This window comes from Pseudorasbora parva, unplaced genomic scaffold (assembly GCF_024679245.1).
Source record: "Pseudorasbora parva isolate DD20220531a unplaced genomic scaffold, ASM2467924v1 scaffold_33, whole genome shotgun sequence".
Taxonomy (NCBI): domain Eukaryota; kingdom Metazoa; phylum Chordata; class Actinopteri; order Cypriniformes; family Gobionidae; genus Pseudorasbora; species Pseudorasbora parva.
In genome coordinates this window covers 449,861-473,896 of record NW_027125104.1, presented here as the reverse complement: position 1 = coordinate 473,896, position 24,036 = coordinate 449,861, and the positions used below count along the sequence as shown (strand labels likewise).

General features: G+C 49.8%; 13 non-coding genes and 1 pseudogene across 13 annotated transcripts; all 14 read right to left on the bottom strand.

Annotated features, from left to right (window-relative positions):
* Window positions 1-5,931: 5,931 nt before the first annotated feature.
* LOC137067054 (U1 spliceosomal RNA) lies at window positions 5,932-6,095 on the bottom strand. Its single transcript, XR_010902880.1, has one exon. It is a non-coding gene; the product is annotated as a U1 spliceosomal RNA (small nuclear RNA).
* Window positions 6,096-6,563: 468 nt separating this feature from the next.
* LOC137066588 (U2 spliceosomal RNA) lies at window positions 6,564-6,754 on the bottom strand. The gene has a single exon (XR_010902495.1). It is a non-coding gene; the product is annotated as a U2 spliceosomal RNA (small nuclear RNA).
* A 1,033-nt stretch (window positions 6,755-7,787) lies between these two features.
* LOC137067052 (U1 spliceosomal RNA) lies at window positions 7,788-7,951 on the bottom strand. The gene has a single exon (XR_010902878.1). It is a non-coding gene; the product is annotated as a U1 spliceosomal RNA (small nuclear RNA).
* A 468-nt stretch (window positions 7,952-8,419) lies between these two features.
* Window positions 8,420-8,593, bottom strand: LOC137066895 (U2 spliceosomal RNA; annotated as a pseudogene).
* Window positions 8,594-15,093: 6,500 nt separating this feature from the next.
* LOC137067051 (U1 spliceosomal RNA) lies at window positions 15,094-15,257 on the bottom strand. Its single transcript, XR_010902877.1, has one exon. It is a non-coding gene; the product is annotated as a U1 spliceosomal RNA (small nuclear RNA).
* Window positions 15,258-15,725: 468 nt separating this feature from the next.
* LOC137066587 (U2 spliceosomal RNA) lies at window positions 15,726-15,916 on the bottom strand. The gene has a single exon (XR_010902494.1). It is a non-coding gene; the product is annotated as a U2 spliceosomal RNA (small nuclear RNA).
* Window positions 15,917-16,949: 1,033 nt separating this feature from the next.
* LOC137067050 (U1 spliceosomal RNA) lies at window positions 16,950-17,113 on the bottom strand. The gene has a single exon (XR_010902876.1). It is a non-coding gene; the product is annotated as a U1 spliceosomal RNA (small nuclear RNA).
* Window positions 17,114-17,581: 468 nt separating this feature from the next.
* Window positions 17,582-17,772, bottom strand: LOC137066586 (U2 spliceosomal RNA). The gene has a single exon (XR_010902493.1). It is a non-coding gene; the product is annotated as a U2 spliceosomal RNA (small nuclear RNA).
* Window positions 17,773-18,805: 1,033 nt separating this feature from the next.
* LOC137067049 (U1 spliceosomal RNA) lies at window positions 18,806-18,969 on the bottom strand. Its single transcript, XR_010902875.1, has one exon. It is a non-coding gene; the product is annotated as a U1 spliceosomal RNA (small nuclear RNA).
* Window positions 18,970-19,437: 468 nt separating this feature from the next.
* LOC137066585 (U2 spliceosomal RNA) lies at window positions 19,438-19,628 on the bottom strand. The gene has a single exon (XR_010902492.1). It is a non-coding gene; the product is annotated as a U2 spliceosomal RNA (small nuclear RNA).
* Window positions 19,629-20,661: 1,033 nt separating this feature from the next.
* Window positions 20,662-20,825, bottom strand: LOC137067048 (U1 spliceosomal RNA). Its single transcript, XR_010902874.1, has one exon. It is a non-coding gene; the product is annotated as a U1 spliceosomal RNA (small nuclear RNA).
* Window positions 20,826-21,293: 468 nt separating this feature from the next.
* LOC137066584 (U2 spliceosomal RNA) lies at window positions 21,294-21,484 on the bottom strand. The gene has a single exon (XR_010902491.1). It is a non-coding gene; the product is annotated as a U2 spliceosomal RNA (small nuclear RNA).
* A 1,033-nt stretch (window positions 21,485-22,517) lies between these two features.
* LOC137067047 (U1 spliceosomal RNA) lies at window positions 22,518-22,681 on the bottom strand. Its single transcript, XR_010902873.1, has one exon. It is a non-coding gene; the product is annotated as a U1 spliceosomal RNA (small nuclear RNA).
* Window positions 22,682-23,149: 468 nt separating this feature from the next.
* Window positions 23,150-23,340, bottom strand: LOC137066583 (U2 spliceosomal RNA). Its single transcript, XR_010902490.1, has one exon. It is a non-coding gene; the product is annotated as a U2 spliceosomal RNA (small nuclear RNA).
* Window positions 23,341-24,036: the final 696 nt, after the last annotated feature.

The window sequence follows — 24,036 nt, the reverse complement described above, 5'->3', positions numbered from 1 at the left end:
TACGTTAAGGGTGAGCCAGAGCGATGCAAATTCATGCGATGTTTGGGCTTTTAGGCCCTGACCCACCCCTAGGATGGCGAGCTTGTAGTCCACCTGGGCCCCACCCGCTGGCAGGCACGGGAAAAACAGGGGGCCGGCCCTGGCCCACAGGTCCCGCGCAGCACCGCACTCCCAGAGCAGATGGTAGACGGTCTCCGGGGATTTGCACCCGGACCGCGGGCAGATGGGATTTTTGGCCATGCCTCTGGAGTGCATAACCGCCCTGACCGGGAGGATCTCATGAGCCACCATCCATGACAAGTCCTTGTGTCCATTCTGGAGAGCGGGGTGAGCAGCATTCTTCCAGACCAATTTTGCCTCACTTAGAGTGAGGTTTGGAATTGGACTCACCGGTTCCCGGTCCTGCACAAAGGAGACAAGAGATTTGTGGTTGGTTAAAATAGTGACGTCTTGTTGTTCTAAAAAATGTTTCTTTAAAAACTTTTTTATAAAACTGTACTCTGTGGGTAGATTAAAAGATACAGGACTACTCAAATCAATTGGTAAAATCTTCAATGCTCTTAGGTAAGACCCCATCCAAAACCGTGCCATGGCTGCTGTCTTATTTTCTTTGGATGGGGTCGTGGCATATCTTAAATGTAGGGCGGTGAAGCGGCTGCCTAAAAACAGGTGGGGGTCTGGGAGCCCTTTTCCACCATTTTCTGGTCTCCTCTTGACCACGTCCCTCTTCAACCTCTCCCACTTGGACCCCCACAGGAAATAAAACACCGCCCTTTCTAATTTCTTTAGGAATTTCCTAGGTGGGATAAAAACAGAACAAACAAGTGACATTAGAGGTAAAATGATGGCTTTAAAAATTAAAACTTTGCCCTCCAAAGTCATCTGTCGTAGTCCCCAAAACCCCAGTCTTTTCCTAACTTTCCCTAATAAGTCAGTCCAGTTTTCCCGTCCACCCCCTTCCTTGTCAAATTTAACTCCTAAAATCTTAAAATCTGTCTCCTTAAAATCTACATTAAGTCCGCCTGTGTCTCTGTCGTCCCACGGTCCAAAGAGCAGGGCCTCGGACTTGCTTCTGTTGAGTTTTGCGCCCGAGGCCCGACCGTACCAGTCCGTCAAGTCCATAGCTCTTTGTATTGATAAAACGTCCGTGGCTAAAAGAGTTACGTCGTCCATGTAGAGCACACATGTCGCTGTCAGTCCACTGGTCCCTGGAATGTCTATTCCTTTTATCCGTGTATCCCTTCTCAAGATCTGTGCCAGTGGCTCAATACAAGCCACATACAAAAGGGGGGATAAAGGACACCCCTGACGGACACCGCTGCGAATATTTACCGCTTTAGAGAGATGACCATTTACAAGGATTTTGCTGACTAAGCCCTCGTACAGCAGTCCCACCCAAGCTATGAACCTCTTCGGAAAACCCATTTTTTGCAGTACCTGAAACAGGTACTGGTGCGAGACTCGGTCAAAAGCTTTCTCAAAATCTAAATTTAGGACTACTAGCCGGATGTTTCTGTCTCTCGCAAAACAGATGGCATCTCTAATCAGAACCAGGCTGTCTGTTATCCTTCTTCCGGGCACAGCACAAGCTTGATCCGGGTGGATTACGTCCTCTAAAACTGTCGACATACGTGTGGCTAAAATCTTACTAAAAAGTTTACAATCAAAATTTAAAAGAGTGATTGGTCTCCAGTTTTTTAAGTCAGTCCGGTCTCCTGTTTTGTAAAGTAAAGAAACTATCCCTGTTCTAAAACTGTCTGGAAGTTTGTCAACCGTCTCAAAGTCTTTAAAAACAGTCAATAGTTCATGAGCTAAAATATCCCAAAAGGTTAGATAAAATTCCAGGGGGAGTCCATCTACTCCTGGGGACTTCCCCCTTTTAAAACTTTTGAGGGATTTGTGCATTTCTAAAATGGTAAAATCTTGGGTTAAAAGCTCATTTTCACTGTTGACTTTACTGACTATGAATTCTAAAACTTCCTTTACAGTATCACTGTTTACATATTTTGTACTATATAATTCTCTGTAAAAATCTTCAACCCCTTTTAAAATTTCCTTTGTCGTTTTTGCTTCCCTCCCTTCTACTTTTACATTGACTATATTCCTTCTTTGTGTCATTATCTTTTTAAAAAAGTACCTAGTACATTTTTCACCTTCTTCTATTTCTCTTTCTTTACTTCTTAAAATGACCCCTTTGCTCTGAAGACTGGATAAAACTGACATTTCTCTTTTAACCTCTTGTATTTCATCATTAAAATCAAAACCATTGTTAAAAAGGGTAAAATATCTCTGTAGTCTTTTTTGCAGCCCCATCATGTGTCTCCTTTCCTTATCTTTCTTTTCTTTTCCTACTTTCCTAAAAAACTGTCTCGTCCTGTCTTTTACCATCTCCCACCAATGTGCATGTGTCTCATAAAAGTCTCGGAGGGTCTGCCATTGGCTGAACTGCTCCCTATATTCCTTTACTACGTCCTCATCTTCTAAGAGGGAGCAGTTCAGCTTCCACAGCCCTCCCCCTACCGTCACACCCGTGGGTAGTGAAAGGGTGCAGGATAGCATTAGGTGGTCAGAAAAGAAGAGGGGAGTCAATGTAGCATCGGTTGGCGGGCAGTCTCTTGTAAAAATATAGTCGATTCGAGAGGCTTTGGCGCCATCACTACTGAACCAAGTGTAGCCCTCCTCTCTTTGATGCATGTTTTTAAAACAGTCGACTAAATTAAAATCTCTAACTAAACCCTGTAATAAAACCGATGTCTTATCAATTTTAAAATCTTCTCCAACCCTCTTTCTGTCTTTTTTTGATAACACACAATTAAAATCCCCTGCCACCACTACCGGAACTCTTCCTAACATGTGGGGCTGCAAGTCTTCTAAAAGCTCATACCTATCATTTTTTCCGGTAAAACCATACACATTAAGAACATTAAAATCTCTACCTAAAAAATTTAGATTTGCTAAAAGCGCTCGCCCTTCCCTCACCACCGTGCTGCCCTTCACCAAGATATTTGGGTTTTTAATTAAAATGGCAACACCGTCGTTCTTGTTAAGGTTTGAGCCGCTCCATATGGAGGGACCAGGGGGCCATAGCTCCTCCATTTTTGTGTACCTGTTTAAAAAGGGTAGAGCACACTCCTGTAATAAAAACAAATCTGATTTACAAGTATTTAAAAAGGATAAAATGCTCTGTGCTCGTATGGTGGCTCTCACGCTTCTCACATTTATGGTTGAAATGGTGAGGGCCATGAGCAGTGTTATTAAAAAGGTATGAGACATTTAAAACAATGATAAAAAGACTACAATAAAACCATTAAAAACCTATTATGTTATATCTTGTTTCACCTGCTTTTCCTTTCTCCCTTGAGGACTAGGGTCGGGAAAGCAAGTGCTCACCACCTCAGGAGCTACAGAGGAATCCTCTTGCATCTCCTTTGGTGATGATGTTCTTAGCTTTATGTGCAAAAAAGATACCTCATTTGGGGATTCTAGGGGCCATATATGTTCCAGATCTTCCAAAACGGAACTATCTGGACTATGTGCTGCCCTAGCTTTCTTCTCCTCTATATCAGATAGAGGAGATCCCGCAGGTCTTTTTTGCACCTGAGCATTTGGGAGTGAAAAGTTAATTTCACTCCCACTGGATTCCACCGCTAGGTCTGAAACCGTTTCTAGGGAGGAAACTGTTGATTCCTCTCTTTCCTCTTCTTCCATTTCTTTCACATGTTCTATTGTTTCCTCCCTTTCCTCTTCTTCCATTTCTTTGTCAGGTTCTGTTGGAGAACATGACTCCGCCCCTGTGGCCGCCCCACTTGCTTGTTCCTGACCACTCCCTGAGGCTGGCTGGGAAATTGAAATTCCCGCCAAAACCTCAGGGACCACCTCCTCTCTTTGTTCTTTTGATTGTTCTGGTTGTGGGGCGGCCATTTTGTTGCCTTTGAGTTTGTTGGCAAAACTTTTTGGGCAATCTCTGTAGAGATGGTTTGATTCTCCACATAGGTTGCACCGCCTGCCATTGGTACAATCATCAAAAATGTGCCCAATTTCTTTACACTTCCCACACACTAACTCTTGGCATGCATCGGCTAGATGCCCAACTCTTCCACATTTCCTACACAACTTAGGCATCCCTTGGTAGTGTATGTAGCCTCTGTTTTCTCCCAGCACAATCATGGAAGGCAGATGTTTCAGGCCTTGATAGCCCCCAGCCTCTTCCCATTGTTTAATGGGAATCCGCCAGGAGCAATTCCAAATGCCGTCCTCATCTAGCACTTTGATAGGCTGGCTTCTAACAGTGCAAAATCTACCCAACCAGACACAAATATCATCCCCTGTCACTGTTTCGTTAAACATTCTGACAATCACAGTTTTAAGTGTGTTATCTGAAAGTTTTTCCACAGTGAACATGGAGAACTGGGCCTTAACAGAGTCAAACCTTTGCCAAAAGTCATTCAGCAGGGAAGCAGTTTTAAAACTCAAATCAAAACCCTTGTTCAGGGGCAGAGTCATCAAACAGTTTAAATCCTCAGGTCTAAAATTGAGGGTTTTCTGGATCAGCTTCCTGGAGAAGTCTAGACGAGACAACCCCAGGAGCTTACCATCCACCTCTCTAAATAAAAAGCGTACGCTGTGGTGCCTCCGCATGCCAGCACGAGCAGCCGACATGGTGGAGGCACCAACAGCCTAAAAACTGTAAAATAACAATAAATACAATAAATAGATAAAATAATAAAAGTCTTACCTTAAAACTTGTTGAACCGTAAAAAAGCAGGATCACTCTACCTCTCAGAAGTTGTGCGGCTCGGGACACAAAAGGATCTCGAGCCAGGAAACCTCAGAGAGGCGATCGCAGTCTCAACCGTTCGACCAGATACTTGATCTTAGCCAAAAGGCCGAGAAGCGATGACACAATGACGCAGCGGCAGGGGAGCCGGCAAAGGCGACGCCCATCTGGGAAGCGGTGAGGGGGGGGAGGGTTGGCAAAGGCCGTACGTCGTAGAGACCTGAAACTTTGAGGGATGGTACTAGCCACTCGCTCTACAACATCACCAAGGCTGGCCCCCCGATGGGCCCGGCGGTGGCGCTACAGCCACCGAAAGTACGAAATGGCTCGTAGCTCCCAAACCGCACGCCGCAGAACCAAGTGTCTTATATCATCGGAATCCTTGGCTCGAGCCGAGCGAGACGCATGCCTCGGATTCGAAGGTTGCGCTGGCGAAATTTTCGGGTATTTGGGATTTTGTGAAAAACCTACTTTTGCACACTAGTCCTAGGTCTTTTGCCCGATCTGGCCCAAACCAGTGCAGAAAGATTCTCTGGAGTCTAACTGTCCGTCCAGATCGGAAAAAAAGTGGGAATTTCGATTCAGCTTGGCGGCGGCAGGCCGAAACCTACGGGCTGGGCGAGGCGGGGTCTGCTAGAACGGCTATAGCTCTTGGACGGAACGAGACAATTTCACCCAAGCCGGTACACCCGTGCACGGGCTCAGTCTGGGGTCAGGCGAGAAAGGACGCGGTGAATGGCCACCTAGTGGCGCTTTAAAATGAAAAAGCAACAACATGAGAGCGGCTATAGGCGAACGTATGTCGCGTGCTTTTTCACAGCACGCGCACGAGACAGTCGTACCATACGACAGAAAACCTCCATCCGAACAACTTTGCCTTTGGGACCACTGCTGTCAATCAACTCGTCCGTTGAATATCAAAGTTTGTGGGAAAAACCACATTCGGCAAACCGGTCGCAGGTTTCGACAACCTCGATGAAAACAGACGCAGTTCAGTTCTCTGAACTCTCCGGGTCACTGGCTGACACAGCAGAAAGAGACAGAAACATAACAAAACTGGTGCAACTTCACCCTTTGGGGCAGTGGGCGGCGCCACAAGCGTCAAGAACCGCACGCTTTTTCCCTCCACGCTATCTGCTTTTAACCAGTGTGTACAGGGGAGAGCGCGAACGCAGTCCCCCACTACCATAAATTATGCAGTCGAGATTCCCACATTTGGGGAATTCGCAGGGGTCAGCACAACCGGAGTGCAATGGCCGAGCCTCGCCCTGGGTGAACCACCTTCCTGATCATGGTGTCTCCCCTGCCAGGTAAGTATGAGTTGCCTGGCCTCCAGGCAGAGGCGCCCTATCCCCCTTCGCCATCCTCAAACACGGTGACCTTCCCCTCCCCCAAGAAAAGGAAGGACGGGGCACCTTCCATTGCTTGACTGCTGCGTGCGTGCGTGCCTGACCTTGATTTGAATCAGGTGTCCCTAATCCATCCAACACAAACCCCCGATTCGACTCATCAGCTCGTTGGTAAAGACTCTCAAATAAGAGGGACATCAAAAAACGTGCTGTGACGGTGATGAGTCAGCCGGCCGGCAACCGACGCTTTTGTTCTTCTTTTTTCCCTATGCTCATATGACCGCAGCTTGCTGCTTTCTCTGTGGCACGGTCATCGTCAACGGTCACCTCATCGTCATTCTGTATGCGCTTCCTGCGTATTTCTGTATTCTCTGACAAAAGTCCAGTGGTGTTGTTGGTTCTTCTATTAGTCACAACAATTCGCAGGCCCCAAAAAGGGGAAGCACACCGTTCCTGGAGGCACTGCAATACCAGGTCGATGCGTGGAGTGGACGGAGCAAGCCCCGGTTCCGGCTCCATGTGCCAAAAATCAATTTAATATGCAGTCCCCGGATAGGGGACGTATCAGATATTAAACTGATAAGAACAGATACTACACTTGATCTTAGCCAAAAGGCCGAGAAGCGATGACACAATGACGCAGCGGCAGGGGAGCCGGCAAAGGCGACGCCCATCTGGGAAGCGGTGAGGGGGGGGAGGGTTGGCAAAGGCCGTACGTCGTAGAGACCTGAAACTTTGAGGGATGGCACTAGCCACTCGCTCTACAACATCACCAAGGCTGGCCCCCCGATGGGCCCGGCGGTGGCGCTACAGCCACCGAAAGTACGAAATGGCTCGTAGCTCCCAAACCGCACGCCGCAGAACCAAGTGTCTTATATCATCGGAATCCTTGGCTCGAGCCGAGCGAGACGCATGCCTCGGATTCGAAGGTTGCGCTGGCGAAATTTTCGGGTATTTGGGATTTTGTGAAAAACCTACTTTTGCACACTAGTCCTAGGTCTTTTGCCCGATCTGGCCCAAACCAGTGCAGAAAGATTCTCTGGAGTCTGACTGTCCGTCCAGATCGGAAAAAAAGTGGGAATTTCGATTCAGCTTGGCGGCGGCAGGCCGAAACCTACGGGCTGGGCGAGGCGGGGTCTGCTAGAACGGCTATAGCTCTTGGACGGAACGAGACAATTTCACCCAAGCCGGTACACCCGTGCACGGGCTCAGTCTGGGGTCAGGCGAGAAAGGACGCGGTGAATGGCCACCTAGTGGCGCTTTAAAATGAAAAAGCAACAACATGAGAGCGGCTATAGGCGAACGTATGTCGCGTGCTTTTTCACAGCACGCGCACGAGACAGTCGTACCATACGACAGAAAACCTCCATCCGAACAACTTTGCCTTTGGGACCACTGCTGTCAATCAACTCGTCCGTTGAATATCAAAGTTTGTGGGAAAAACCACATTCGGCAAACCGGTCGCAGGTTTCGACAACCTCGATGAAAACAGACGCAGTTCAGTTCTCTGAACTCTCCGGGTCACTGGCTGACACAGCAGAAAGAGACAGAAACATAACAAAACTGGTGCAACTTCACCCTTTGGGGCAGTGGGCGGCGCCACAAGCGTCAAGAACCGCACGCTTTTTCCCTCCACGCTATCTGCTTTTAACCAGTGTGTACAGGGGAGAGCGCGAACGCAGTCCCCCACTACCATAAATTATGCAGTCGAGATTCCCACATTTGGGGAATTCGCAGGGGTCAGCACAACCGGAGTGCAATGGCCGAGCCTCGCCCTGGGTGAACCACCTTCCTGATCATGGTGTCTCCCCTGCCAGGTAAGTATGAGTTGCCTGGCCTCCAGGCAGAGGCGCCCTATCCCCCTTCGCCATCCTCAAACACGGTGACCTTCCCCTCCCCCAAGAAAAGGAAGGACGGGGCACCTTCCATTGCTTGACTGCTGCGTGCGTGCGTGCCTGACCTTGATTTGAATCAGGTGTCCCTAATCCATCCAACACAAACCCCTGATTCGACTCATCAGCTCGTTGGTAAAGACTCTCAAATAAGAGGGACATCAAAAAACGTGCTGTGACGGTGATGAGTCAGCCGGCCGGCAACCGACGCTTTTGTTCTTCTTTTTTCCCTATGCTCATATGACCGCAGCTTGCTGCTTTCTCTGTGGCACGGTCATCGTCAACGGTCACCTCATCGTCATTCTGTATGCGCTTCCTGCGTATTTCTGTATTCTCTGACAAAAGTCCAGTGGTGTTGTTGGTTCTTCTATTAGTCACAACAATTCGCAGTCCCCGAAAAGGGGAAGCACACCGTTCCTGGAGGCACTGCAATACCAGGTCGATGCGTGGAGTGGACGGAGCAAGCCCCGGTTCCGGCTCCATGTGCCAAAAATCAATTTAATATGCAGTCCCCGGATAGGGGACGTATCAGATATTAAACTGATAAGAACAGATTTTCTTTCGAAAAAAGTTTTATTGTCACACATTTCTTTTTTCCATTCAAACCTCACAGTTCTTTTCTTTTTAAACATACATGTTTACACAGATTAAAACCAACAGTTTTGCATTCTTAGTTAAAATCAGTCAGTGTAGTGTGTTGTGTAAAGTCCATGTATGCAAGTCAGTTTGGTGTTAGAAAAAAGGATAAAAGTATAAATAGCAAATAAATACAAGCTAGTTAAAACACAATATCCTTCTGTTAAAAATCTTCTGTTGTGCAGGATCGGGGGTGAGTCCCTATCAAGAAAGTCCATTCACTCCAGATCTCCAGAACAGGCTCAGGACTCCCCGCTTCAAGGGCCCAGCGGAAAGCCCCTCTCCTCCGGCCCGCTGGCCCGCTGTTCCCGTAGCCAGAGTGGTGAGGGTGCATCTACGGGCGGCCAAGGTCGGTGGTGGCCGGGACCTTCTCGTGCAGCCTCGGCCCCCCCATCCGAATGACGACATGCGGCCCTCCCTGCAGTGTTGATCTTATGTTTTGCTCGCTCACGTGGAGGGGGACCGTCATGCGTTTCCCCACCAGCAGGTTTCTGGTGACCCAGATGGCATCCTTTATAACGTTGAGGGCGAGCCAGAGCGAGGCAAATTTTTGCGATGTTTGGGCTTTTATGCCCTGACCCACCCCCAGGATGGCGAGCTTGTAGTCCACCTGGGCCCCACCCGCTGGCAGGCACGGGAAAAACAGGGGGCCGGCCCTGGCCCACAGGTCCCGCGCAGCACCGCACTCCCAGAGCAGATGGTGGACGGTCTCCGGGTGGTTGCACCCGGACCGTGGGCAGATGGAGTTTTTGGCCATGCCTCTGGAGTGCATAACCGCCCTGACCGGGAGGATCTCATGAGCCACCATCCACGATAAGTCCTTGTGCCTGTTCTGGAGAGCTGGGTGGGCTGCGTTCCTCCAAACATCTTTGGCCTCACTTAATGTGAGGCCTGGGACTGGACTCACCATTTCCCGGTCCTGCACAAGAGAGATGAGAGATTTGTGGTTGGTTAAAATGGTGACGTCACTTATTTCTAAAAGGTATTTCTTTAAAAATTTCTTGATAAAAATATACTCTTTTGGTAAATTAAAAGACACAGGAGTTTTCAAATCAATTGGTAAAATCTTTAGGCTTCTTAGGTAGGACCCCATCCAGAAACGAGCCATGGCCGCTGTTTTATTCTCTCTGGATGGGGTCAGTGCGTATCCGATGTGGAGGGCGGTAAAGCGGCTGCCTAAAAACAAGTGGGGGTCTGGGAGGCCTTTCCCGCCATTTTCTTTTCTTTTTTTAACGACCTCCCTTTTTAATCGTTCCCACTTGGACCCCCACAGGAAATAAAATACCGCCCTCTCCAGGTTTGCCAGGAATCTTCTTGGGGGACTAAAAACAGAACAGACAAGTAAAATTAGTGGTAAAATTACAGCTTTAAAAACTAAAACCTTCCCTTCCATTGTCATCTGTCTGAGTCCCCAAAACCCCAGTCTTTGCCTAACTTTCCCTAAGATGTCAGTCCAGTTTCCCCGTCCTCCACCCTCTCTGTCAAATTTTACACCTAAAACTTTCAAATCATTGTCTTTAAAATCCAGATCCAGTTCACCTGTGTCGACGTCCCCCCACGGCCCGAAGAGCTGGGCCTCGGACTTGTTCCTGTTGAGCTTGGCGCCCGAGGCCCGACCGTACCAGTCAGTCAAGTCCATTGCTCTTCGTACCGATAAAAGGTCAGTCGCTAAAAGTGTTACATCGTCCATATATAAAACACAGGTCGCCGTCAGTCCACCAGTCCCTGGGACGTCAAGTCCTTTAATCCATTTATCCCTTCTCAAGATTTGTGCCAGTGGCTCAATGCATGCCACATACAGAAGGGGAGATAAAGGACACCCCTGACGAACACCGCTGTGGATATTTACAGCTTTGGACAAATGCCCGTTAACCAATATCCTGCTGACCAGACCATTGTAAAGCAGTCCCACCCAGGCTATAAACCTCCCTGGAAACCCCATTTTCTCCAGTACCTTAAAAAGGAACTGGTGCGAGATGCGGTCAAAAGCTTTTTCAAAATCTAAATTTAGGACTACTAGCCGAATGTTTCTGTCTCTCGCATAACAGATGGCGTCTCTAATCAGTACCAGGCTGTCCGTGATCTTCCTTCCGGGCACAGCGCATGCTTGATCCAGGTGGATTACGTCCTCTAAAACAGTCGACATGCGCATGGATAAAATTTTGCTAAAAATCTTACAATCAAAATTTAAAAGTGTGATTGGTCGCCAATTCCGTAAGTCAGTCTTGTCTCCTTTTTTTTGTAGTAAAGAAACTATCCCTATTCTAAAGCTGTCTGGAAGTCTGTCTAGAGTCTCAAATTCCTTAAAAACAGTCAGTAAATCATGTACTAAAATGTCCCAGAAAGTCAAATAAAACTCAAAGGGAAGTCCATCCATGCCTGGGGACTTCCCCTTTTTAAAACCTTTTAAAGATTTTTGCATTTCTAAAATAGTAAAATCCTGGGATAAAAGCACATCTGGACTCTTAACCTTTTTGTCTAAAAAACTTAAAACTTCCTCTAGGATGTCACTGTGTACCTCTTTTTGACTATATAAATTACCATAAAAATGTTCAATTTCCCCCAAAATCTCTTCAATGGTATTTACCTCCCTCCCGCTAAAAGTTTTTAAAGTGGTCATTGACCCTCCCCGTGCAATAGTCTTTTTAAAAAAATATCTAGTACACTTCTCCCCTTCTTCTATCTCTTTCTCCTTACATCTTAAAATGACACCTTTGCTTTGAGCTTCAGACAAAACTGACATTTCTTTTTTTATTTCTTTTATTTCTTCTGTAAAATCCATTCCACTATTTAAAAGGTTAAAATATCTCTGCAGTCTTTTTTGCAGCCCCATCATGCGTCTTTTTTCTTTATTCTTTTTCTCCTTTCCTATTTTTCTAAAAAAATGTCCTGTCCTTTGTTTTACCATCTCCCACCACTGTGCTCGTGAGTCAAAAAAGTCTTGGAGGGTCTGCCATTGGCTGAACTGCTCCCTATACTCTCGAACCACTTCCTCATCTTCTAATAGGGAGCAGTTCAGCTTCCACAGCCCTCCCCCTACTGTCACACCCGTGGGTAGTGAAAGGGTGCAGGAGACCATCATGTGGTCAGTGAAGAAAAGGGGGGTCAATGTTGCATCGGTTGGCGGGCAGTCCCTTGTAAAAATATAGTCGATCCGAGAGGCTCTGGCGCCATCACCACTGAACCAGGTGAAGCCCTCCTCTCTCTGATGCATTGTTTTAAAACAGTCGACTAACTTAAAATCTTTGACCAATTTATTTAATAAAACCGATGTCTTGTCGACCTTAAAATCTTCTCCTACCCTTTTCCTATCTTTCTTTGTTAAAACACAATTAAAATCCCCTGCTACCACTAGGGGAGCCCTACCTAACATGTGGGGCTGCAAATCTTCTAAAAGCTTGTATCTGTCATTTTTACTTGTGTAACCATACGTATTTAAAACATTAAAATCCTTACCTAAGAAAGTCAGATTAACTAAAATTGCCCGCCCATCCCTCACCACAGTGCTGCCCTTCACCAAGATGTTGGGATTTTTTATTAAAATGGCCACACCGTCATTTCTGTTAAAATTGGAGCCACTCCAGATGGAGGGTCCTTGGGTCCACAGCTCTTCCCATTTTCTGTAATTGGTTAAAAAGGGCAGAGCACACTCTTGCAATAAATAGATGTCTGACTTAAAATTATTTAAACATGATAAAACACTCTGTGCTCGCAAAGTAGACCTCACACTTCTCACATTGATTGTAGAGATAGTGAGGGCCATGAGCAGTATGGTTAAAAATACAAGCATTTGATGAAAATAAAAACAGATAAAAAGACTACAGAAATTGAATTAAAATCATGTTACTTCTTGTTGCACCTGCCTTTCCTTTTCCCCAGATAAACTGGGATCAGGAGGGCAAGTGCTCGCCGCCTCAGAATCCACAGAGGAAACCTCTTGTGGATCCTTTGGTGACGATGTTCTTAGCTTAAAGTGCAGAAAAGAGACTTCATTTGGAGAGTCTGCAGGCCACATACGGTTCAGATCCTCCGAAGAGGAACTATCTGGCCGATGCGATGCCCGCAGCCTTTTCTCCTCTGTTTGCAGCAGAGGAGATCTCGCAGACCTTTTCTGCACTTGAGCATTTGGGAGTGAACACTCGGTTTCACTCCCACTATCCGCCCCACTAACCTCCGATACGGTGTAGAGGGAGGAAGCCGTTTCATCTTCTTCCTCCATTTTATCTTTGCTTTTTTCTTGTTGGGGAGCGGCTTCCTCCCCCTGTTCTCTAATGCATTCTGACTCCGCCCCTGTGGCCGCCCCACTTCCTCCTTCTTGTCCAATCCCTGAGGCTGGCTGGGAATGTGAAATTCCCGCCAAAACCTCAGGGCCCGCCTCCTCCTCTCTTTGTTCTTTCGATTGTTCCTTTGGTGGGGCGGCCATTTTGTTCCCTTTCAACTTGTTGGCAAAACTTTTAGGGCAATCTCTGTAGAAATGGTTAGCATCTCCACATAGATTACACCGTCTGCCATTGGTACATTCCTCAAAAATGTGACCAATTTCTCTGCACTTCCTACACACAATTTCTTGGCATGCCTCAGCGAGGTGTCCCATCTTCCCACACTTTCGGCACAATTTGGGCATTCCCTGATAATGAATGTAGCCGCGGTTCTCTCCCAACACAATCATTGAGGGTAAATGACTCAGACCCTGGAATCCGCTTGGATCTTCCCACTGTTTAATGGGAACTCTCCAAGCGCAATTCCAGATGCCGTCTTCGTCAAGCACCTTGACTGGTGGACTTCGAACCGTGCAAAATCTACCCAGCCATACAGAAACATCATCTCCACTCACTGTTTCATTGAACATTCTGACAATCACTGTTTTAATAGAATTGTCAGAAAGTTTCTCAACATTGAACATGGAGAACTGGGTCTTGCAATGCTCAAATCGTTGCCAGAAATCTTGCAACAAGGAAGCAGATCTAAAACTAACATCAAAACCTTTGTTTAGGGGCAGAGTCATTAAACAATTTAAGTCACTTGCATTAAAATTGAGGGCTTTTTGGATCAGCTTCCTGGAGAAGTCTAAACGAGACAACCCCAGGAGCTTACCCTCCACCTCTCTAAATAAAAATCGCACGCTGTGGTGCCTCCGCATGCCGGCACGAGCAGCCGACATGGTGGAGGCACCGACAGCCTAAAAAAAAAAAACGTAAAACAACAATAAATACAATAAATAGATAAAAGAATAAAAGTCTTACCTTAAAACTGCTAACCTGTAAAACCAGCAGGGTCACTCTCCCTCTAAAAAGTTGTACGGCTCGGGACACCAGAAGCTCTCGAGCCAGGAAACCTTAAAGAGGCGATCGCAGTCTCAACCGTTCGACAAGACACTTGATCTTAGCCAAAAGGCCGAGAAGCGATGACACAATGACGCAGCGGCAGGGGAGCCGGCAAAGGCGACGCCCATCTGGGAAGCGGTGAGGGGGGGGAGGGTTGGCAAAGGCCGTACGTCGTAGAGACCTGAAACTTTGAGGGATGGTACTAGCCACTCGCTCTACAACATCACCAAGGCTGGCCCCCCGATGGGCCCGGCGGTGGCGCTACAGCCACCGAAAGTACGAAATGGCTCGTAGCTCCCAAACCGCACGCCGCAGAACCAAGTGTCTTATATCATCGGAATCCTTGGCTCGAGCCGAGCGAGACGCATGCCTCGGATTCGAAGGTTGCGCTGGCGAAATTTTCGGGTATTTGGGATTTTGTGAAAAACCTACTTTTGCACACTAGTCCTAGGTCTTTTGCCCGATCTGGCCCAAACCAGTGCAGAAAGATTCTCTGGAGTCTGACTGTCCGTCCAGATCGGAAAAAAAGTGGGAATTTCGATTCAGCTTGGCGGCGGCAGGCCGAAACCTACGGGCTGGGCGAGGCGGGGTCTGCTAGAACGGCTATAGCTCTTGGACGGAACGAGACAATTTCACCCAAGCCGGTACACCCGTGCACGGGCTCAGTCTGGGGTCAGGCGAGAAAGGACGCGGTGAATGGCCACCTAGTGGCGCTTTAAAATGAAAAAGCAACAACATGAGAGCGGCTATAGGCGAACGTATGTCGCGTGCTTTTTCACAGCACGCGCACGAGACAGTCGTACCATACGACAGAAAACCTCCATCCGAACAACTTTGCCTTTGGGACCACTGCTGTCAATCAACTCGTCCGTTGAATATCAAAGTTTGTGGGAAAAACCACATTCGGCAAACCGGTCGCAGGTTTCGACAACCTCGATGAAAACAGACGCAGTTCAGTTCTCTGAACTCTCCGGGTCACTGGCTGACACAGCAGAAAGAGACAGAAACATAACAAAACTGGTGCAACTTCACCCTTTGGGGCAGTGGGCGGCGCCACAAGCGTCAAGAACCGCACGCTTTTTCCCTCCACGCTATCTGCTTTTAACCAGTGTGTACAGGGGAGAGCGCGAACGCAGTCCCCCACTACCATAAATTATGCAGTCGAGATTCCCACATTTGGGGAATTCGCAGGGGTCAGCACAACCGGAGTGCAATGGCCGAGCCTCGCCCTGGGTGAACCACCTTCCTGATCATGGTGTCTCCCCTGCCAGGTAAGTATGAGTTGCCTGGCCTCCAGGCAGAGGCGCCCTATCCCCCTTCGCCATCCTCAAACACGGTGACCTTCCCCTCCCCCAAGAAAAGGAAGGACGGGGCACCTTCCATTGCTTGACTGCTGCGTGCGTGCGTGCCTGACCTTGATTTGAATCAGGTGTCCCTAATCCATCCAACACAAACCCCTGATTCGACTCATCAGCTCGTTGGTAAAGACTCTCAAATAAGAGGGACATCAAAAAACGTGCTGTGACGGTGATGAGTCAGCCGGCCGGCAACCGACGCTTTTGTTCTTCTTTTTTCCCTATGCTCATATGACCGCAGCTTGCTGCTTTCTCTGTGGCACGGTCATCGTCAACGGTCACCTCATCGTCATTCTGTATGCGCTTCCTGCGTATTTCTGTATTCTCTGACAAAATTCCAGTGGTGTTGTTGGTTCTTCTATTAGTCACAACAATTCGCAGTCCCCGAAAAGGGGAAGCACACCGTTCCTGGAGGCACTGCAATACCAGGTCGATGCGTGGAGTGGACGGAGCAAGCCCCGGTTCCGGCTCCATGTGCCAAAAATCAATTTAATATGCAGTCCCCGGATAGGGGACGTATCAGATATTAAACTGATAAGAACAGATACTACACTTGATCTTAGCCAAAAGGCCGAGAAGCGATGACACAATGACGCAGCGGCAGGGGAGCCGGCAAAGGCGACGCCCATCTGGGAAGCGGTGAGGGGGGGGAGGGTTGGCAAAGGCCGTACGTCGTAGAGACCTGAAACTTTGAGGGATGGTACTAGCCACTCGCTCTACAACATCACCAAGGCTGGCCCCCCGATGGGCCCGGCGGTGGCGCTACAGCCACCGAAAGTACGAAATGGCTCGTAGCTCCCAAACCGCACGCCGCAGAACCAAGTGTCTTATATCATCGGAATCCTTGGCTCGAGCCGAGCGAGACGCATGCCTCGGATTCGAAGGTTGCGCTGGCGAAATTTTCGGGTATTTGGGATTTTGTGAAAAACCTACTTTTGCACACTAGTCCTAGGTCTTTTGCCCGATCTGGCCCAAACCAGTGCAGAAAGATTCTCTGGAGTCTGACTGTCCGTCCAGATCGGAAAAAAAGTGGGAATTTCGATTCAGCTTGGCGGCGGCAGGCCGAAACCTACGGGCTGGGCGAGGCGGGGTCTGCTAGAACGGCTATAGCTCTTGGACGGAACGAGACAATTTCACCCAAGCCGGTACACCCGTGCACGGGCTCAGTCTGGGGTCAGGCGAGAAAGGACGCGGTGAATGGCCACCTAGTGGCGCTTTAAAATGAAAAAGCAACAACATGAGAGCGGCTATAGGCGAACGTATGTCGCGTGCTTTTTCACAGCACGCGCACGAGACAGTCGTACCATACGACAGAAAACCTCCATCCGAACAACTTTGCCTTTGGGACCACTGCTGTCAATCAACTCGTCCGTTGAATATCAAAGTTTGTGGGAAAAACCACATTCGGCAAACCGGTCGCAGGTTTCGACAACCTCGATGAAAACAGACGCAGTTCAGTTCTCTGAACTCTCCGGGTCACTGGCTGACACAGCAGAAAGAGACAGAAACATAACAAAACTGGTGCAACTTCACCCTTTGGGGCAGTGGGCGGCGCCACAAGCGTCAAGAACCGCACGCTTTTTCCCTCCACGCTATCTGCTTTTAACCAGTGTGTACAGGGGAGAGCGCGAACGCAGTCCCCCACTACCATAAATTATGCAGTCGAGATTCCCACATTTGGGGAATTCGCAGGGGTCAGCACAACCGGAGTGCAATGGCCGAGCCTCGCCCTGGGTGAACCACCTTCCTGATCATGGTGTCTCCCCTGCCAGGTAAGTATGAGTTGCCTGGCCTCCAGGCAGAGGCGCCCTATCCCCCTTCGCCATCCTCAAACACGGTGACCTTCCCCTCCCCCAAGAAAAGGAAGGACGGGGCACCTTCCATTGCTTGACTGCTGCGTGCGTGCGTGCCTGACCTTGATTTGAATCAGGTGTCCCTAATCCATCCAACACAAACCCCCGATTCGACTCATCAGCTCGTTGGTAAAGACTCTCAAATAAGAGGGACATCAAAAAACGTGCTGTGACGGTGATGAGTCAGCCGGCCGGCAACCGACGCTTTTGTTCTTCTTTTTTCCCTATGCTCATATGACCGCAGCTTGCTGCTTTCTCTGTGGCACGGTCATCGTCAACGGTCACCTCATCGTCATTCTGTATGCGCTTCCTGCGTATTTCTGTATTCTCTGACAAAAGTCCAGTGGTGTTGTTGGTTCTTCTATTAGTCACAACAATTCGCAGGCCCCAAAAAGGGGAAGCACACCGTTCCTGGAGGCACTGCAATACCAGGTCGATGCGTGGAGTGGACGGAGCAAGCCCCGGTTCCGGCTCCATGTGCCAAAAATCAATTTAATATGCAGTCCCCGGATAGGGGACGTATCAGATATTAAACTGATAAGAACAGATACTACACTTGATCTTAGCCAAAAGGCCGAGAAGCGATGACACAATGACGCAGCGGCAGGGGAGCCGGCAAAGGCGACGCCCATCTGGGAAGCGGTGAGGGGGGGGAGGGTTGGCAAAGGCCGTACGTCGTAGAGACCTGAAACTTTGAGGGATGGCACTAGCCACTCGCTCTACAACATCACCAAGGCTGGCCCCCCGATGGGCCCGGCGGTGGCGCTACAGCCACCGAAAGTACGAAATGGCTCGTAGCTCCCAAACCGCACGCCGCAGAACCAAGTGTCTTATATCATCGGAATCCTTGGCTCGAGCCGAGCGAGACGCATGCCTCGGATTCGAAGGTTGCGCTGGCGAAATTTTCGGGTATTTGGGATTTTGTGAAAAACCTACTTTTGCACACTAGTCCTAGGTCTTTTGCCCGATCTGGCCCAAACCAGTGCAGAAAGATTCTCTGGAGTCTGACTGTCCGTCCAGATCGGAAAAAAAGTGGGAATTTCGATTCAGCTTGGCGGCGGCAGGCCGAAACCTACGGGCTGGGCGAGGCGGGGTCTGCTAGAACGGCTATAGCTCTTGGACGGAACGAGACAATTTCACCCAAGCCGGTACACCCGTGCACGGGCTCAGTCTGGGGTCAGGCGAGAAAGGACGCGGTGAATGGCCACCTAGTGGCGCTTTAAAATGAAAAAGCAACAACATGAGAGCGGCTATAGGCGAACGTATGTCGCGTGCTTTTTCACAGCACGCGCACGAGACAGTCGTACCATACGACAGAAAACCTCCATCCGAACAACTTTGCCTTTGGGACCACTGCTGTCAATCAACTCGTCCGTTGAATATCAAAGTTTGTGGGAAAAACCACATTCGGCAAACCGGTCGCAGGTTTCGACAACCTCGATGAAAACAGACGCAGTTCAGTTCTCTGAACTCTCCGGGTCACTGGCTGACACAGCAGAAAGAGACAGAAACATAACAAAACTGGTGCAACTTCACCCTTTGGGGCAGTGGGCGGCGCCACAAGCGTCAAGAACCGCACGCTTTTTCCCTCCACGCTATCTGCTTTTAACCAGTGTGTACAGGGGAGAGCGCGAACGCAGTCCCCCACTACCATAAATTATGCAGTCGAGATTCCCACATTTGGGGAATTCGCAGGGGTCAGCACAACCGGAGTGCAATGGCCGAGCCTCGCCCTGGGTGAACCACCTTCCTGATCATGGTGTCTCCCCTGCCAGGTAAGTATGAGTTGCCTGGCCTCCAGGCAGAGGCGCCCTATCCCCCTTCGCCATCCTCAAACACGGTGACCTTCCCCTCCCCCAAGAAAAGGAAGGACGGGGCACCTTCCATTGCTTGACTGCTGCGTGCGTGCGTGCCTGACCTTGATTTGAATCAGGTGTCCCTAATCCATCCAACACAAACCCCTGATTCGACTCATCAGCTCGTTGGTAAAGACTCTCAAATAAGAGGGACATCAAAAAACGTGCTGTGACGGTGATGAGTCAGCCGGCCGGCAACCGACGCTTTTGTTCTTCTTTTTTCCCTATGCTCATATGACCGCAGCTTGCTGCTTTCTCTGTGGCACGGTCATCGTCAACGGTCACCTCATCGTCATTCTGTATGCGCTTCCTGCGTATTTCTGTATTCTCTGACAAAATTCCAGTGGTGTTGTTGGTTCTTCTATTAGTCACAACAATTCGCAGTCCCCGAAAAGGGGAAGCACACCGTTCCTGGAGGCACTGCAATACCAGGTCGATGCGTGGAGTGGACGGAGCAAGCCCCGGTTCCGGCTCCATGTGCCAAAAATCAATTTAATATGCAGTCCCCGGATAGGGGACGTATCAGATATTAAACTGATAAGAACAGATACTACACTTGATCTTAGCCAAAAGGCCGAGAAGCGATGACACAATGACGCAGCGGCAGGGGAGCCGGCAAAGGCGACGCCCATCTGGGAAGCGGTGAGGGGGGGGAGGGTTGGCAAAGGCCGTACGTCGTAGAGACCTGAAACTTTGAGGGATGGTACTAGCCACTCGCTCTACAACATCACCAAGGCTGGCCCCCCGATGGGCCCGGCGGTGGCGCTACAGCCACCGAAAGTACGAAATGGCTCGTAGCTCCCAAACCGCACGCCGCAGAACCAAGTGTCTTATATCATCGGAATCCTTGGCTCGAGCCGAGCGAGACGCATGCCTCGGATTCGAAGGTTGCGCTGGCGAAATTTTCGGGTATTTGGGATTTTGTGAAAAACCTACTTTTGCACACTAGTCCTAGGTCTTTTGCCCGATCTGGCCCAAACCAGTGCAGAAAGATTCTCTGGAGTCTGACTGTCCGTCCAGATCGGAAAAAAAGTGGGAATTTCGATTCAGCTTGGCGGCGGCAGGCCGAAACCTACGGGCTGGGCGAGGCGGGGTCTGCTAGAACGGCTATAGCTCTTGGACGGAACGAGACAATTTCACCCAAGCCGGTACACCCGTGCACGGGCTCAGTCTGGGGTCAGGCGAGAAAGGACGCGGTGAATGGCCACCTAGTGGCGCTTTAAAATGAAAAAGCAACAACATGAGAGCGGCTATAGGCGAACGTATGTCGCGTGCTTTTTCACAGCACGCGCACGAGACAGTCGTACCATACGACAGAAAACCTCCATCCGAACAACTTTGCCTTTGGGACCACTGCTGTCAATCAACTCGTCCGTTGAATATCAAAGTTTGTGGGAAAAACCACATTCGGCAAACCGGTCGCAGGTTTCGACAACCTCGATGAAAACAGACGCAGTTCAGTTCTCTGAACTCTCCGGGTCACTGGCTGACACAGCAGAAAGAGACAGAAACATAACAAAACTGGTGCAACTTCACCCTTTGGGGCAGTGGGCGGCGCCACAAGCGTCAAGAACCGCACGCTTTTTCCCTCCACGCTATCTGCTTTTAACCAGTGTGTACAGGGGAGAGCGCGAACGCAGTCCCCCACTACCATAAATTATGCAGTCGAGATTCCCACATTTGGGGAATTCGCAGGGGTCAGCACAACCGGAGTGCAATGGCCGAGCCTCGCCCTGGGTGAACCACCTTCCTGATCATGGTGTCTCCCCTGCCAGGTAAGTATGAGTTGCCTGGCCTCCAGGCAGAGGCGCCCTATCCCCCTTCGCCATCCTCAAACACGGTGACCTTCCCCTCCCCCAAGAAAAGGAAGGACGGGGCACCTTCCATTGCTTGACTGCTGCGTGCGTGCGTGCCTGACCTTGATTTGAATCAGGTGTCCCTAATCCATCCAACACAAACCCCCGATTCGACTCATCAGCTCGTTGGTAAAGACTCTCAAATAAGAGGGACATCAAAAAACGTGCTGTGACGGTGATGAGTCAGCCGGCCGGCAACCGACGCTTTTGTTCTTCTTTTTTCCCTATGCTCATATGACCGCAGCTTGCTGCTTTCTCTGTGGCACGGTCATCGTCAACGGTCACCTCATCGTCATTCTGTATGCGCTTCCTGCGTATTTCTGTATTCTCTGACAAAAGTCCAGTGGTGTTGTTGGTTCTTCTATTAGTCACAACAATTCGCAGGCCCCAAAAAGGGGAAGCACACCGTTCCTGGAGGCACTGCAATACCAGGTCGATGCGTGGAGTGGACGGAGCAAGCCCCGGTTCCGGCTCCATGTGCCAAAAATCAATTTAATATGCAGTCCCCGGATAGGGGACGTATCAGATATTAAACTGATAAGAACAGATACTACACTTGATCTTAGCCAAAAGGCCGAGAAGCGATGACACAATGACGCAGCGGCAGGGGAGCCGGCAAAGGCGACGCCCATCTGGGAAGCGGTGAGGGGGGGGAGGGTTGGCAAAGGCCGTACGTCGTAGAGACCTGAAACTTTGAGGGATGGCACTAGCCACTCGCTCTACAACATCACCAAGGCTGGCCCCCCGATGGGCCCGGCGGTGGCGCTACAGCCACCGAAAGTACGAAATGGCTCGTAGCTCCCAAACCGCACGCCGCAGAACCAAGTGTCTTATATCATCGGAATCCTTGGCTCGAGCCGAGCGAGACGCATGCCTCGGATTCGAAGGTTGCGCTGGCGAAATTTTCGGGTATTTGGGATTTTGTGAAAAACCTACTTTTGCACACTAGTCCTAGGTCTTTTGCCCGATCTGGCCCAAACCAGTGCAGAAAGATTCTCTGGAGTCTGACTGTCCGTCCAGATCGGAAAAAAAGTGGGAATTTCGATTCAGCTTGGCGGCGGCAGGCCGAAACCTACGGGCTGGGCGAGGCGGGGTCTGCTAGAACGGCTATAGCTCTTGGACGGAACGAGACAATTTCACCCAAGCCGGTACACCCGTGCACGGGCTCAGTCTGGGGTCAGGCGAGAAAGGACGCGGTGAATGGCCACCTAGTGGCGCTTTAAAATGAAAAAGCAACAACATGAGAGCGGCTATAGGCGAACGTATGTCGCGTGCTTTTTCACAGCACGCGCACGAGACAGTCGTACCATACGACAGAAAACCTCCATCCGAACAACTTTGCCTTTGGGACCACTGCTGTCAATCAACTCGTCCGTTGAATATCAAAGTTTGTGGGAAAAACCACATTCGGCAAACCGGTCGCAGGTTTCGACAACCTCGATGAAAACAGACGCAGTTCAGTTCTCTGAACTCTCCGGGTCACTGGCTGACACAGCAGAAAGAGACAGAAACATAACAAAACTGGTGCAACTTCACCCTTTGGGGCAGTGGGCGGCGCCACAAGCGTCAAGAACCGCACGCTTTTTCCCTCCACGCTATCTGCTTTTAACCAGTGTGTACAGGGGAGAGCGCGAACGCAGTCCCCCACTACCATAAATTATGCAGTCGAGATTCCCACATTTGGGGAATTCGCAGGGGTCAGCACAACCGGAGTGCAATGGCCGAGCCTCGCCCTGGGTGAACCACCTTCCTGATCATGGTGTCTCCCCTGCCAGGTAAGTATGAGTTGCCTGGCCTCCAGGCAGAGGCGCCCTATCCCCCTTCGCCATCCTCAAACACGGTGACCTTCCCCTCCCCCAAGAAAAGGAAGGACGGGGCACCTTCCATTGCTTGACTGCTGCGTGCGTGCGTGCCTGACCTTGATTTGAATCAGGTGTCCCTAATCCATCCAACACAAACCCCTGATTCGACTCATCAGCTCGTTGGTAAAGACTCTCAAATAAGAGGGACATCAAAAAACGTGCTGTGACGGTGATGAGTCAGCCGGCCGGCAACCGACGCTTTTGTTCTTCTTTTTTCCCTATGCTCATATGACCGCAGCTTGCTGCTTTCTCTGTGGCACGGTCATCGTCAACGGTCACCTCATCGTCATTCTGTATGCGCTTCCTGCGTATTTCTGTATTCTCTGACAAAAGTCCAGTGGTGTTGTTGGTTCTTCTATTAGTCACAACAATTCGCAGTCCCCGAAAAGGGGAAGCACACCGTTCCTGGAGGCACTGCAATACCAGGTCGATGCGTGGAGTGGACGGAGCAAGCCCCGGTTCCGGCTCCATGTGCCAAAAATCAATTTAATATGCAGTCCCCGGATAGGGGACGTATCAGATATTAAACTGATAAGAACAGATACTACACTTGATCTTAGCCAAAAGGCCGAGAAGCGATGACACAATGACGCAGCGGCAGGGGAGCCGGCAAAGGCGACGCCCATCTGGGAAGCGGTGAGGGGGGGGAGGGTTGGCAAAGGCCGTACGTCGTAGAGACCTGAAACTTTGAGGGATGGTACTAGCCACTCGCTCTACAACATCACCAAGGCTGGCCCCCCGATGGGCCCGGCGGTGGCGCTACAGCCACCGAAAGTACGAAATGGCTCGTAGCTCCCAAACCGCACGCCGCAGAACCAAGTGTCTTATATCATCGGAATCCTTGGCTCGAGCCGAGCGAGACGCATGCCTCGGATTCGAAGGTTGCGCTGGCGAAATTTTCGGGTATTTGGGATTTTGTGAAAAACCTACTTTTGCACACTAGTCCTAGGTCTTTTGCCCGATCTGGCCCAAACCAGTGCAGAAAGATTCTCTGGAGTCTGACTGTCCGTCCAGATCGGAAAAAAAGTGGGAATTTCGATTCAGCTTGGCGGCGGCAGGCCGAAACCTACGGGCTGGGCGAGGCGGGGTCTGCTAGAACGGCTATAGCTCTTGGACGGAACGAGACAATTTCACCCAAGCCGGTACACCCGTGCACGGGCTCAGTCTGGGGTCAGGCGAGAAAGGACGCGGTGAATGGCCACCTAGTGGCGCTTTAAAATGAAAAAGCAACAACATGAGAGCGGCTATAGGCGAACGTATGTCGCGTGCTTTTTCA